Source organism: Sorex fumeus, unplaced genomic scaffold, assembly GCF_029834395.1.
Source record: "Sorex fumeus unplaced genomic scaffold, SorFum_2.1 ptg000011l, whole genome shotgun sequence".
NCBI lineage: Eukaryota > Metazoa > Chordata > Mammalia > Eulipotyphla > Soricidae > Sorex > Sorex fumeus.
This window is the reverse complement of record NW_026606068.1, coordinates 2,251,990-2,267,572: the sequence shown is the minus strand read 5'-3', so window position 1 is coordinate 2,267,572 and position 15,583 is coordinate 2,251,990. Positions and strand designations below refer to the sequence as shown.

At 45.7% G+C, this 15,583-nt stretch overlaps 1 protein-coding gene across 12 annotated transcripts in view; it reads right to left on the bottom strand.

Moving 5' to 3' along the window:
- The window catches only part of LRRC7 (leucine rich repeat containing 7), a 628,763-nt gene extending 614,201 nt beyond the window's left edge, over positions 1 to 14,562 (bottom strand). For 6 of the 12 annotated variants that reach the window (XR_008791999.1, XM_056111009.1, XM_056111010.1 and 3 more), the window contains exon 1: positions 13,932 to 14,555. The gene's annotated coding sequence lies outside the window, so the exon portion shown is untranslated. Of the gene's footprint in view, positions 1 to 13,931 lie in introns of all 12 variants that reach the window. The other 6 variants (XR_008792000.1, XM_056111016.1, XM_056111015.1 and 3 more) reach the window with 6 other exon arrangements.
- Positions 14,563 to 15,583: the final 1,021 nt, after the last annotated feature.

Sequence of the window (15,583 nt, the reverse complement as noted above, 5' to 3'; positions counted from 1 at the left end):
TGGAGTGATAGTATATTGGAGAGGACATTTGCCCTGCACAGAACTGACCAGGGTTCAATCCCAACCATCCTCTAGCATCTCCCAAGCACCACCAGGAGTAATTCCTGAGTGCAGAGCCAGGAGTGACCCCTGAGCATTGCCAGGTGTGACCCAAAAAGGCAAATAAATAAACAACCCCCCAAACCAACATTATTATGGTTAACATTCTTCTGCTTATCTCAAGAAATCAATTATGAAAGGACCAGTGGTAAATTTTTCTTTCCAAACCAAAAAGAAACATAATGAAAAATATAAAAGAAATTCTTAATGAGAATAAATGTGCCTTTCTGTCAGAGGTAAGTCAAAAAGCAATATGAAGTGATTTACTGTAGGCACCAAAGAACTAGGAAAGCAGGTAAAGCACTTGCCTTGTGCTCAGGTTCACTGGATGCTGGCCCAGGTACAATCCCCAATACTACATGTGGACCCCCAGAACCTTCTCAGGAATGATCCCTGAGTGCAGAGCCAGGAGTAACCCCTTAGCACAAACAGGTGTGGCCTAAATAAAGAAAAATTTAATATTTAAATTTAAAACTAAAGTGAGTAATAGATATCCAATTATTGTTTATTTGAAATCTTCTGTTTTTCCTTTAAAAAGAGGCTTTAATTCTCCCCACAAAGGTACTCACTACATAGCTAGCAATTTTGTGTAGGGGTGTTTAGTTTTATAAATCAATACTCAGATCCTTGCTTTCCCATTGTGTCAGCTGATTCTTCAGTGTGATTTGTAATAAGGTTAATTGTTTAGTTATACTGGAATAGATCCTTTATCTCCAGGATTTTTCAGATAATAAACTGTACCTCTTCCAGTTGCTTCTGTCAGAAATTTACATACCAGTTTTTCTCACTGACCCTCTCCTTTTCTCACTGACCCACTTCAGCAAGAAATCCAAAAGGTCCTCTGCACCTCTCAGAGAGCCCGGCAAGCTACCGAGAGCATCTCGCCCACTTGGCAAAACCTGGCAAGCTACCCGTGATGTATTCAATATGCCAAAAACAGTAACGACAAGTCTCACAATTTGTTGTTAGACGTTACTGGTCCCTGCTCGAGCAAATCAATAAACAAAGGGAGGACAGTGCTACAATGCACTCTTACGCTTACTCCTCTACGAAACATATCCCAGTTATATCCATCTCTTTCCATTTCCATTACCAAAATCCAAACACAAAATACCATAATATCTACAATCTTTACACACCTTCTAATATAGAAATCCCATTTCTATTCTAAACGCCTTGAATGCATTATTAATAGCCCATGTGATGATTTTAAAAATACCAATTGGAGAGCTAGTATTGATGGTTGGGCTCTTGCCTTGCATGCGCTGATCAGGTACTACCCCCAGCACCGTCTATGGTCCCCCAAGCACCAACAGGAGGGATGCATGAGCACAGAATAAAGCCAGAGCATAGTTAGATATTCCCCAACAAAGCACTGTATCACTGTAGCACTGTCCTCCTTTGTTCATCGATTTTCTCGAGCAGGCACCAGTAACGTCTCCATTGTGAGACTTGTTACTGTTTTTGGCATATTGAATATGTCACAGGTAGCTTGCCAGGCTTTGCCGAGAGGGTGAGGTACTCTCAGTAGCTTGCCGGGCTCTCCGAAAGGGACAGAGGAATCGAACCCCGGTTGGCCACGTGCAAGGCAAACACCCTACCGGCTGTGCTGTCGCTCCAGCCCAATAAAACAAAACAAAACAAAACAAAAACCAATTAGTTCACATCAATCTTCTGTTTATGCTTCAAGATTTCACATAGCGAATACGAGTCTTAAATTCTCAAATGGGTCAACAAATCTTGTAGTGATCTGACTCTGCCTGTCTCATAAATAATATCACTCAGCAGAGACACATCTCTCTTGGTCACATGCCACACAAGCCTAAATTCAAAGAGGGACTGTGCAGTATCGTTCTAAGATGGTCTCAAAAAGGAAGGAAAGAAGATGTTAAGGGAACCATCCGGATGTTGCAAGTCACTTAGAGGCTCCAGAAGCATAAGCGAAAACTACTCAATCACTCCATTTATTTGCACAACATCTGCCTCTTTCTGCACTATTCTGTGAGCAGGTTGCTAGGAGTAAAACAATTGAGCCAGTACGTGAATGCTGGTTTGGGAGAGAGCCTTTTAAACAACTGATGATCTAGGGATGAGGCATCTGAACCTACTGAATCATTCTGAAAAGATTCACTTAAGGTGATTTTTTTGGGTGAAGACACCCACCACACCAATTTAAAAACTATTCATTTTTTAATGAAATTTTTTCAATGAATTGTTTTTAAAAGGAGCCATTAAAGGAACTCTAAAGTTTCAGTAAACTAGTCATACTCTTTGAATTTTTTCAAAATTCAACTCAGGACTCTAAAAAGAATTTACCAACTTAAGAACGATTTTTATTCAGTTCAGAGTGTATTTCTCACGATTCTGTTCTGAGAGTGAGTGCAAAATTCCTCTAGACAGGCTCATCAAACTTTTGTCACCTTCCTTTTCACTTTAATTACTAAAAGCCATCACATTAAATTTATGATGTAAGGCCATTAGACTATTATTTTTGACTTTTGATAAAATGTTCTATCTTCCACGCCGAAACATAATCTCTTGTCCACTAAGCAATGAAAACATTGATGTGTAAAATAAAAATATTCATTCATATTCCCAGAAACAAAATTAAGCCCCTTTTTAAAAAAGATTTTCATCTATTTTTTCACCTATGAATATACAAAGAAATTTTACCAAGGAATAAAGAGGGAGGATTATGAACATAATTAGCACTGTCCTGTATGCCCTGTAGCACTGTCCTCCCATTGTTCATCAATTTGTTCTAGAGTGCCCAGTAATGTCTCCATTGTGAGATTTGTTGTTATTGTGTTTGGTATATCACGGGTAGCTTGCCAGGCTCCGCCATGCAGGCGAAATACTCTCAGTAGCTTGCCGGGCTCTCTGAGGGGGCGGAGGAATCGAACCCGGCTTGGCGGAACATAATCAATTAAAAAAATTAGCAAACTGGGCCAGTGTGATAGTACACTGGGTCGGGTGCATGGTGGACCCAGTGGACCCAGGTTCCATCCCTGGCAGCCCATGTGGTCCCCCAAAACACGAGGAGTGATGCCTGAATGCAAGCCAGAAATAAGCCCTAAACACTGCTAGGTACTCCCCCAAACAAAACAAAATACTAGAAATTTAAAATTAGGCAAAATTTATACATGCCAGGAAGAAATACACCCTTGAAATCCAGGGTTGTCCTGATCACACATAGAGCCCCAAGGAATGATAATCACACCCCTAAAACTGAATGAAGAAGTTGATATATCTATTACTCATCAGTAATCACTACACTACATTTATTAGGGTAGAACTTATGCTAATTAATAAACAGTAGAGAAAATACATACCTTGTCAACTGCTTCAGAAGACAAGTAAACTTACATTCTTGGGAGGAGATAGGGGACATATATGCAACTATATTTAAGAAAAAGAACCTTTAAACACTATTCCTATGGGTCTTGCTCTAATATTTTTACTCATCAGCACATTTTAGTTCCCAGATAAACATATTCTCAACTACCAAATGTCTCCAATCTTATATTTGTTTCTAAATAGGCATGCACCCAATTTTCACTTAAAATGTGATTTTGATAATTCATATGACAGATAAGAATGCTTATTTTCTATGAGCTTCATGTAAAAATTGAATGTTCATTGTAGTTCTGGTAGTTGTTTCCTGTACCAAAATACGAAAACACATCACCTCCATATCTCACTTTGGTGTCTACTAAGCGTACACAGTAGACACCATATTTTGTAGATATCATCTCACTTTGCTGTCTGCTCAGTTTGAGTTTCAATTTGCTTTGTGTTTACTGAAAATACAAATATTTGCTTTGTCTCCCAAAGAAGAATAGAAAGAGCTATGCTTGGAGTGTCACATTTCACTCAAATGAGAGAAAGAATCCGGGAGTTCCAACCTCCGTAGATGATCAAGAATCAGGGAACGCTGTCTCGTTTGCCAAGGTGTCGAAAATCAGATGGGCTGGACATGTAATGAGATTCGGAGATGACTGCTGGACTAGAGCCATTACCGACTGGATTCCACGGGATGTCAAAAGATCGCGTGCTGCCCACCTATGAGATGGCCAGACTTCTTCGCCAAGACCCTGACCGATTGGTTTGAGGCTCTTAGTGTTCCTAGAATGAGCAGATGCCATTGGGCTACACTAGCACGCGACAGGGCCAAATGGAGACATTACTAGTGCCCGCTCAAGCAAATCGATGAGTAACGGGATGTCAAGTGATCAAGTGATCAATTTGCTTTGGATCTGCAGAAAGCAAATGGTCGGTACATCAAGACTGAAAAAGCAAGAGAGCAAACACAAAAGACCACTCTGCAGCCTTATGCTATGTGTCTAAGCAACAGCTAATTACATAAAATGAGATATTTTGAAAGATAAAATAGGTATTATTATGGTGGCAATGCATACCCTGGCCTGGTAGGTAAGTGTTGACACTCTGTCTTATCTTTAACACCTAGTCTTAGGACATCCAGATTTTGTCATGTAAAATGGTGTGTGGGATTATATTCACAGATACAGAAATATGTTCCGTTTTATCACACCCACAAGTCCCAGAACAGTACACTGAAAGCTGGCATGAATAAGAACCATTCTACAAATGAAAAGCATCGCTAATGTGCTGATATGTAAGGTGCTAATTTAGTCATCATGTTTTTTCTTCCATTTTAAACATTACTGCAGTACTAGGAAGTTTTAATTTGCTTTTTAAAAAAGGGTGATTAGATGTGACTTCATGTAGGTATATCTTATTAAATCAATACTTTTGTTGGTAAATATTTCTATATATCAGTGTCTATAAGCCAAATACATAATTTATGAGATATACACCATAACTTCAAGAATACTTTATGACTACCGCCAATATGTTTGACAATGAGTTATGAAACATTTGAGTTTCCCAGTAACCAAAGCGTTCAGATAAAGTAGAATTAGTAATATTAGGCTTGAATAAATTACATTAAAATATTTACTTCTTAATATAATAAAAACAAGTCATAATACTAAAAATACTAAAAATACAGTTAGCAATAACAGGGAACTTATTTCAAAAGACCCTAAACATCCAATTTTACACTCAAAATATTAACAGAAATTAAGGCCAGAGCAAGAGTATAACAGTTAGGGGTGCTTGACTCAGTCATGACCAAGTTGGGTTTGGACCCAGATACCCCATATGGTCCCTAAACTTAGCCAGGAGTGATCCCTGAGCTAAGAGTCAGGACTAAGCCCTGAGCTCTTCTGGGTGTGAATTACCCCCTCCAAAAAACAAAGAGAAATAAACAAGTTTCACAAATTCTATCTGCATATATTATTTTCCTGATTAGGAGCGATAGCACAGCGGGTAGGGCGTTCGCCTTACAAGCGGCCAACATGGCCGACCCGAGTTCGATTCCTCCGCCCCTCTCGGAGAGCCCGGCAAGCTACCGAGAGTATTTGATATGCCAAACACAGTAACAACGTCTCCAATGGAGACGTTACTGGGCCCGCTAGAGCAAATCGACGATCAACGGGAGGGCCTTTACCTTTACCTTTAGAACATTTTCCTAGTCAATTTTTAAGATAATATTCTTAGAAACACGTAAATTCACGTCAAAGCATTATACTGCTTTGGTTAAGAAGCCTCACTGAACTCTGAGCACTGCTACGTGAGACCCACCAAACAAAATACAAACAAACAAAAAAGAAATGTGATTGATTGATCCTTAGTAAAATGAACATATGAAAGAGAGAATGTATTTATTGGCAATGAATTGAGCATTTCCCCATTATCTGATATAAATTTAGCTAGCATTCTACTTATAGGATGAATAATTAAAAATATTATAACCTTCATTATAAAAGAAAGAATGTAAATTTAGAATGTTTAAATATTAGTACAGATAGCTTGCCATGCGGGTCATACCTGCCTGTGCTCAGGGATTACTTTTGAATCTGTACAAATGGTTTAGTCCTGGAGGTGTTCAGGGGGTCATCTGTGGTTTGGGGGGACTTGAAACCAAGTTGGCTGCACACAAGGCAAGAGCCTTATCTGCTGTACTGTCTCCCTGGACCCAATTTCCATATGTCCTAAATAAAGGTTTATTTATTTAAAAATAGAAGACCTGCTAAGTGCTAAATTTACATTATTAGACTACTTTTAGACATCAGAGGGGAAAAGGCAAGGCAACTGTCCAAAAACACTAGACCAAATGAAAACTCAGTCCAAAATTCAGGTCAAAAATTAAATGGGAGGTGCCAGAATGATAGTATAAGAAGTAGGGCTTTTGCTCTGTGTTTGGGCATCCAGGTTCAATCCCCAGCACCCCATACGATTTCCAGAACACTACCAGGAGCAATTCCTAAGTTCAGAGCCAGGAGTAAGCCCTGAGCATCACCAGGTATGACCCAAATTATGTGACCTAAATGCCATTTCTGGTTTTCTTTTCATTTTTTTGTTTGTTTGTCTTTTAAAAAGTCAGATCTTCTGTAGTCCTTTCCATCTCTGAGTTTCACCAACTCATGAAAAAGTGTAATTCCAGCTGTGTATGTGTGTCTGTGTGGACAGTGAACTCATTAGAACTGCCTGTGTGTGTGTGCCATGTACTCGATGTTCAACAATATGCTATTACCCCCAAGGACATTGTTAATATTTAACAATCAAAGTTTAAATTGGTATTTGATTTAATTACTATATAGCTTATATAATTGTCTTAAAAATTAATCACACTTGAAATGGGGACAGTTTTAAAAAGTGTTTCAAATGACAGGGACCCAGAATTACACTGATATAAATATCCAGTATGAAATTGTCCTCAACTTACATGATCTAAGTCTAACTCTAGTCAGCCTGACACTGACAGATGCTGACTGATGGTAAAACTACATGGCCCCTGCATCCGTGGAAGACTACTTAAAGCATTATTTACTACTCAAGAAGTCCAATTATTTGTACTTTGAAATCATTTCAGTCACACCATTTGTGTCTCATTTGGTGGACACATTTTAGCTCTGTGGCCATTACTCACCTTTTCAGTGCAACAAATGTCTTCATAGCACTCAGGCACTATCTCAATATACTTCCTTCCATTACCACGTAATTTGATAATGTAATCCACCATCTATAAAATAGTTTGCTACTACAAAATTGCCCCTTATCTATGGTTTAGCTTCCATGGTTTCAGTTACCCATGGATAGCTGCAGTCTTAGAATGATAGTTTGAGAGCGAGTTAGGGCATACACTCACTGAATTTTTATTTCAATATATTCGAATTATTTTCATTAATAGCTACTCTTTCTATACCAAATTCCCATTTTTACTCTTATAGCTTACCACCTGATTAACATAAAACACAATTTTCTTCACCTTAACAGCCCCCTCTACACACATTGGTATATTTATTCTTCAACTTCCTTATTTCTAACAAATGTATGATGTTGCTTTGGATATGGAATTACAGCCTCCCGAAGTCGATATTTACTCAACCTTACTGAACTTTATTGTAGAGCAAGCATCCTGGCTCAGATGAAGAGACTCTATCATAAGATGCCATTAAATGAATTCTTTAAATGTGCAACCCTCTATCTCTGCATTGCTGTTATAATTAAAAAGACCACATCAATGCTAATACAAATGTCAATATTTCATCTCTGGCAACTGCTACTGTCATCATGTATTACAGCAAAGTGATCCTTTGTATAGAGATTCTAAGTAGTTTCTCAAGCAGTGAACTAGGTAATGCCAATGAGTGCATGAAGGGAGTCCTTTGGCTTATTACATTTATTTAATAATTTTCCATGTGTCATTGAGTGACAAATGATAAATTTTAACAAAGTTAATAATTTAAATAGCACTATGATCCCTCTCCAGAGACTGATAGATCAAAAATACCATCATAGTTTCAAAGTAGACATGACAGCTATTGTCTTGCTTGTTGAAAATGTCCACAATGTATTTTTAGAGAACAGGTTCTAATTATCAATTTAATGTTTCTGCTATGAATTAACTATGAAAATAGCAGAAATATTGTCAGTGCTAATATTAGGTGATGATCACAAAGTAATATGGTGCCATACTGCCAAATGTATACATTATATTGAAAAAAGTGGTTCAGACATAAATAGCTCTTTATTTGTCAGGAAACAATTCTAAGATCTATTCATTTCCATGATTTGTAGCAAGTACAAGTTTGTGTTCATGAAAGAGAAGGCAAGTGACTGAGAAAAGAAGAGAAATGTTATCATTTGCATTTCTAGTTGTAGGATTGTGGGCTTCTTATCTCTAATCTCTTAATGGTGAGAATAATGACTTTTCTGAGATCATTCCAAAGGAGAATACCTTTTTTGTGGTGGGTATCAAGCAAACAGTTGCTGTCAATATCACTATGATTACAGATCAAAAGCAAGTTGACAATGGGGTGGTTTCTGATGACAGGAGCTCATGCATTTCTCTGCCTAAGTATTTGATTCCAGACAAGAAATAGTGGTATCTGACTATTTCAATAACATACTTTTAAAACATATAATGCACACTATACACAACCACATTCATACACACGCATTGCAATAGAAAACTCATTTGCATGAAAAACTTCATGTGCATTCTTCTATTATGTCCATAAGACTTTTCATATGACTTTGTAAGTTATTTGCTATATAATAGTATTGTATAGCACTGTCCTCCAGCTGTTCATCGATTTGCTAGAGTGAGCCCAGTAACGTCTCCATTGTGAAACTCGTTGTTACTGTGTTTGGCATATCAAATATGCCACGAGGAGCTTGTCCAGATTTGCCCTGTGGGTGAGATACTCTTTGTAGCTTGCCAGGCTCTCTGAGAGGGGAGGAGGGATCGAACCCGAGTCGGCCGCATGCAAGGCAAACGCCCTACTAACAATTATTACTACTTATATTTTCAGCATTAAAAATGACTGTATTACATTACCTAATAACACAGGCTAATACTGGAAGGATCCAAAGGATCCAAAGTTTTTTTTCTCTCTCCTTCTCCAACCCCCAGATAATTCCTGAACTTTTTCTCCAAAAAAATATTTCTAATGAGTCAAACAAGATACACAAGAGATAGCTAAAAACTTTACAATGAAAGACAATATCGATTTGTGACCATCATCTTGCAAATGGTGTTTCCATTTCATGGACAAGTTTCATGAGTCAACCTACTGTAGAACCTACTATCTACTATCTATGCATAACCCTTTCCAAATAGATATTTTTATGTCAAAATTCAATTGCTAATATTAAGGTATTAAGAATTGAATACTGATATGGACCCTAGAAAGTGCAAACAAGTGTTCTCAGAAGATTCTAGAGTCATCTCCCGTGTGCCTTTACTTGGAAATATCAATTACTGGCAATGGTCATTCCACTCGGTGTATTCTTTAGGTCTGTTCTTAGTCTCAGATTTGAATTAATGTTTCCTTACAGTCAATACAAATTACTATTACTAACTAGACTCATCCAAAAGAAAATGTAGATGGTAACTCCACAAAGCAGTCATTTTTGCTGGAAAACAGGATACTCCAAGTAATGTCTTATCTATGGTGTAGTTGATTTCATGTTAACTAAATTGATAGCACTGATTCTCCAAATGAATAACAATACAAAATTATTATTTATGTGAAGGGGGAAATGTAGTAAGAATCCAGGAAGAATGATCCTAATTTATCAATAGTTCTTACTTTCTGATGTAAGATCTGTGAGATCATCACACTCAGCTCCTGGGAGAGAACAAGGCAGAGTCTCCTACCCTATGCCTGACTGTCTCCACCAGGGCCCAACAGCTGAAGACCACCGAGGCCCAGCCAAGGCCATGCTGGGACCACTCTCCACACACTTGGATGAGCCTCACGCATAAAAGAACTGACAGAGGAACCCAGGTGTGTGGGACCCGGGGCTGAGATCTCCAAGCCTGCACAGTTTGGGACTGGACCTGCCAGTAACTAGACAGTTACACCCACCAACTGCCGTGTAACTCCAACAACGGCCAGGATCCAGAGATCATCACACTCAGCTCCTGGGAGAGAACAAGACAGAGTCTCCTACCCTATGCCTGACTGTCTCCACCAGGGCCCAACAGCTGAAGACCACCGAGGCCCAGCCAAGGCCATGCTGAGAGCACTCTCCACACACTTGGATGAGCCTCACGCATAAAAGAACTGACAGAGGAACCCAGGTGTGTGGGACCCGGGGCTGAGATCTCCAAGCCTGCACAGTTTGGGACTGGACCTGCCAGTAACTAGACAGTTACACCCACCAACTGCCGTGTAACTCCAACAACGGCCAGGATCCAGAGATTATCACACTCAGCTCCCGGACATCTTATCATCTCATTCCTAATTTGGTCAAACTGGCAGGCTACCAAATGTAACATGCCCACACGGCAGAGTCTGGCAAACTCCCCGTGGTATACCCAATATGCCAAATACCAGTAACAATGATTGATCTCTTTCTCCTAACCCTGAAAAAACCTTGAATATGACACTTTAAAAAAAAAATCTCAGGGCTAGGACGAAGAAGACGTTACTGGCACCTGCTCGAGGCAATTGACGAACAACAGGGTGGTCGTGATCGTGATCGTGATCTTACTTTCTGGCTACTCTGATAAGTTGAATACAGAATGACATTAAAGGGTCATGAAAATATATGATCAATCTTTATATTGAGGATGCGGTGATCAGATAATGAAATCAAAGCATAGTTAGGAACTTTTGATCCATCAGTTAAAATGATGTATCAAACCTTTCTTCACATTTTCAACCATTCTAAAAAAGCATTTTTATGCTATAATTTAAAAGATGAGTTTCATAGCAAGTTACTACCAGGTATTCTGAACTAAAGAGACATTCCCTAAATTTAATTAAATGACTTTCATAAGCAACAAAAATTCTCAGTGATATAAACTTCTATCTTCACGTTAAAAAATTCAAAGCAAAAAATATATGTAGACAAAACAGTGAGCTATGTGCTGCAGCTTATTGACGAAGCAGAAAAATTAAAAGCTTACAAAAGAAAGTGGGATGGGATTTTAATTAAGAAAAATCTTAATGCCAGCCTAAAGCGGTGTGAAAAATCTGAATAAAACATGGCTACTGTAATTGGCCCAGGTTGCTTTCTTTAAGAAGTATTTCTAATTCTGAAGCTGCTATGTGCAAGCACACGTGATGTAGAAAGGGTTGCCATGGTAAGCACACATCTTTTCTTGGACAGTCAAGTACAAAAAAGAATGTATAAAGATGTCTCACCTCATAATATGTCATGAAAATTGACTCTGCTTTCTTTTCCATGACATATTCAGTATGATGCAATGCAGCATAGGACAGAAATAGCCCACAGTTAAAAAAAAAAAACTCCAGCCCATGAAAGGGGCTTACAAAAACAAAGAGTGAAAAATGCAATACCTCTCCAAGGCAAGTAACTGATGAATATTGAATGTCAAACTCTCCCACCATTCAGTGAATAGAGGGCACCTGGCCCCCAGGGGGCCTGAGACAGCACCCTAGGAGGGCAAAGACAGTCCCTGCTAAACAGCACCCTTAAGCCTTAAGTACTTCAGTCCTTTGCTTCTAGTGCTCAAGGAAAGAGAAAAATCATTCCTACACCAATACACCCACATACACCCAGCTTTCCTCTAAGATCCATGGTTTCTAAGCAGAGAGAGAGAGAGAGAGAGAGAGAGAGAGAGAGAGAGAGAGAGAGAGAGAGAGCAATGGGGTAGTTCTTTTGGAGTCTGTAATGGGGTAGTTCTTTTGGAGTCTGTAAAATCAGCCCGCGACATCTGGAAGCATGCGTGACACTGGCGCTGGTGAGGTGGCAGAATCTGTCGCGAGCCGCAGCAGGTTCCTAGGCGCTGGAGAACCCACGTGTGCCGGGGCTGGAGAACTTTTCCGCCAGGTCTCCCGAGGGAATGCTCGCTTTCAAATAGGTGGGCAGTACGGAGGGGGATGCGGGCTGGTGGGCGATCAAAGAGCCCAGGTGGGCAGCCTTCCAGAGGTTTCCTGCCTATTTGCATTCTCACCCCGGGGCAACTTTCTTCCCCCCCCCCTCCACCCCTTTCCTTCTAACCGGGGTGGGGGTGGGGGGCAAGCAGCCAGGGATGCTGAGCATCTAATAGGCTGAGCCTGGAACAAAGAAAATCGAGTTCCTAACACGGTATCTCTCCCGTTGGAGAGATCACGTGTCCTGCTTTCGCTGGAATGCACGCCTGGCGCCCACGCGCTAAAAAAAAAAAAAAAAAAAAAAAAAAAATCTCTATTGTGCTTAGAAATGTGGCCGAGGGGTTCGCGAGAGACGCACGCGTGCCCCCCGGCCTTCGCTCCGGCGCGCGCGGGGGACCCCGCTGCAGCGCCCGCCGCACCGGCCGGTCCGCGCCCGGCGTGCTGACCCAGTTCCCAGCGAAGGTGAAGTGGGAAAGTGCCGGGGAGCGCGGGCTGGAGCCCCGGGACGGCCGGGCCCCTCCCCCTCCCGCCCCCTCCCCACCCCCCCAGCCCCGTCCCCGGGAGAGGGAACTTCGCACGGATCGTGGGAGTCGCCGCAGATGGCTCCTCTCGGCGGCCCCTTCCCACGACGCGCGAGGGACCCTCTTCCCTCGCTCCGCCTCGCAGCCCGCCCGCTCGCAGGGAACAGGCAGCGCGCGGGGGCGGGTCCTGGATCCAGCCAGCCCTGATGGCCAAGAAGTAGTGTCAGGAAGCAATGTTTGCAGCCATCTCCAGGAGGAGGAGGAGGAGGAGGAGGAGGAGGAGGAGGAGGTCGCGGGGGGGGGGTTTCTTTCCTTTTTTGTGCGTGCACTCAAAGCCATCTGCACAGACCCCTTTTCCCTCCCGCGCTGGACCCTGCAAACGCAAAGCCTCCAGCCCCTGGGGGAAGCCGATCTAACTGTGCACCAGCGAGGGGGCCATGATTCCTGACAGCTTCACGTGCTTCCCTCTTTCCTCGCCATCCGGGAGCCCAAACTAGCCCGGGCAACCTGCAGGACGCTGCCAGGGGCCGGCCAGGTGCCCGGAATGCCCGGGCCGGGCGCTGGGATGGGGGAAACCGCGCCGGGGCACCCGCTTCGCCAGCTACACAAAGGGGCTGTGTGGGCAGGAGTTGCCAGGCTCTGGGAAGGGGCTGCCTTCCCCCGACCTCCAGGGCAGGCTGGCACCCCGCGATCCAACCCTGACTCCCCACCCACCCACCCATTTGGCCCGTGACCTCCAGCTCGGTCTACTCCTTCATCTTCTCCCAGTGCGCCCCCAGCCTCTCGTTTTCCCTGAGCGCCCCCCACCCCGCCGTGCCTTAAGGAGCGTCGAACTGCATCCCCCCGCCCCCCCCACCCAACCTGACATGCCAGGCGCATACTACACCTTCCAAGACACCCAGGCGAGTCGCTACAAGTGTGCGTGTGTGTGCGTGTCTCGGTGCCACGATCCAACAAGCGCTTCAAACACCTCCAGGGGGGAAACCCCCCTGAAGAGATCCCCTAGTTCCTACGGGAGCAGCCGAGCCCACCCCGGCCTGCACAGGGTCGGGGCACGGAGCCCCCCGACTCCCTCCCTCCCCCTCGCCTTTAAGCCCAGGGATGCTCGCGTGCATCCCCCCACCCCACCCCCGCCCGCCCCATCTCCAGGACGCCCCACGACCGACCCGACCCCGCTGCGTCCCGCGGGCCACGACGGGAGCCACCCCCACCCCCAGACACCCACACACACTCCCACGATCCCCTCCCCCCACGATCCCCCACCCACCAGCCTCGCGCTCCCCCGCCCTCCGCGAGGGTCCCACGCCTCGGGCGCTCCCGGTCCCCGCAGCCCCCACCTCTCGGGGCCACCCTGCACCCGGGTCCAACTCACATCGCCGGCGGGAGACGCTGCCCATGAGGTTCGGGAGAGCGAGGCTCGCGCGGCGGCCGCGGGGTATTCCGGAAAGTGAATTGGGGTCCGCAGTGGAGTGGGCGCGGGAGGTCCTCGCGGGCGGCGGCGGCGGCGGCGGCGGTGGGAGGCGGCGGCCGAGGGGATCCCAGGCAGGTGTCGCCGCCTTAGACCATGATGCCGGTGCCCTTGGGTGGACGGCGGGCAGCGGCCGTGGGCAGCCCCGGCCCCCCGCGGCCCCGCGCCGCGCTAGGAACCGCAGCGGCAGCGGCAGCGGCGGCAGCGGTGGCGGCGGCGACAGCGTTGGAGGCGCAGTTCCCTCCCCGCCCCAGGCGGGCTCCACACACAATAAATCCTGGGCGGAGGAGCGGCGAGTCGGGCTGGCAACTCCGGAGCACCCCCTGGCCGCTGCCGCGCCGGGCCGAGGATCCCCGGGGAGCCGGGCGTCGCGGGGGGCGCCGAGGGGGCGCCCGCGGGGGGCGGTGGCGGGGGAGGATGCGGGGCCGGCCGGGGTCCTCCCGGGCGCAGTGCTCGGCGCACAGGTGCCACGATTGGCGGGCGAGGAGGCGCCGCTCGCTCGCGGCTCGGGGCTGTGTCTCCCCGCTCTCCCCGCCCCCTCTCTCTCTCCCTCTCGCTCTCTCTCCCTCGCTCTCTCTCTTTTGCCCACCCCCTTTTCCGACGACACCAGCTGCAGCGGCTTCAAAGTGTGAAAGATGTCAAGGAGATTTTCCGGCGACCGCAGGGGAGGGACCACGTTCCCAGCAACCTCCCTCCGCCCGTTTTCTTTTTTTTTTTTCGGGGGGGGGGTGGGATCTCCTCTCGCGGGTCTCCCCCGATCTCTCCTCCTGCACCCCTGGATGGCAAGCTGCAAGCCCCGGTCCGGAGGAGAGCTCGCCCGTCCCCCGGCAGCGTTGCCCAGAGGCGGGCCCAGGCCGAGCGCGCCCCGAGCTCCGGCAGCGCCTCCTGCAGCGGCTCCGCACCCCGCGGCCCCGCGCGCCTCCTCGGGGTTCCCTCCCCCGCCCGCCTCGCCCGCTGCAGGTTGTTGGCGGCCGCCGAGAAAAGTCTCCCCCGCTCCCCCGCTCCCCCGCTCCCCGGCTCAGCCCGCGACCTTGGGGCCCGCTCGCACCTGCCGGTCTCGGGTTCTGGACCTGGATGGGGGTGACGGGGATGGGGGTGCCCCGCTGGCTTAGGTCTGCACCGCCTTTCCTGCCCTGAGTGCACGCCCTCACCCTCACCGGCTCTCCTCTGCTGGCCAGGAGCACCAGGAAAGCACACACACACACACACACACACACACACACACACACACACACACCCCTCACATTCTCACACTCTGCTGCTTGAGCGAGGGCACGCACACACACACATGCACCTCACATGTTCACACTCACACTCCCTTCCTACACACACACACACACTTGCATTCTCACACTCCTCCTGCTATGAGCACACAGATACCTTTCACATTCTCACACTCACTCTCCTCCCCACACACATACAAACATGCCCTTCACATTCTCACACCCTCTTCTGCACACACACACACACACACACATACACTTCACATTCTCACGCACACACTCTCTCCTCTGCTCATACACACACCCTGTACATTCTCACACTCACACTTTCCT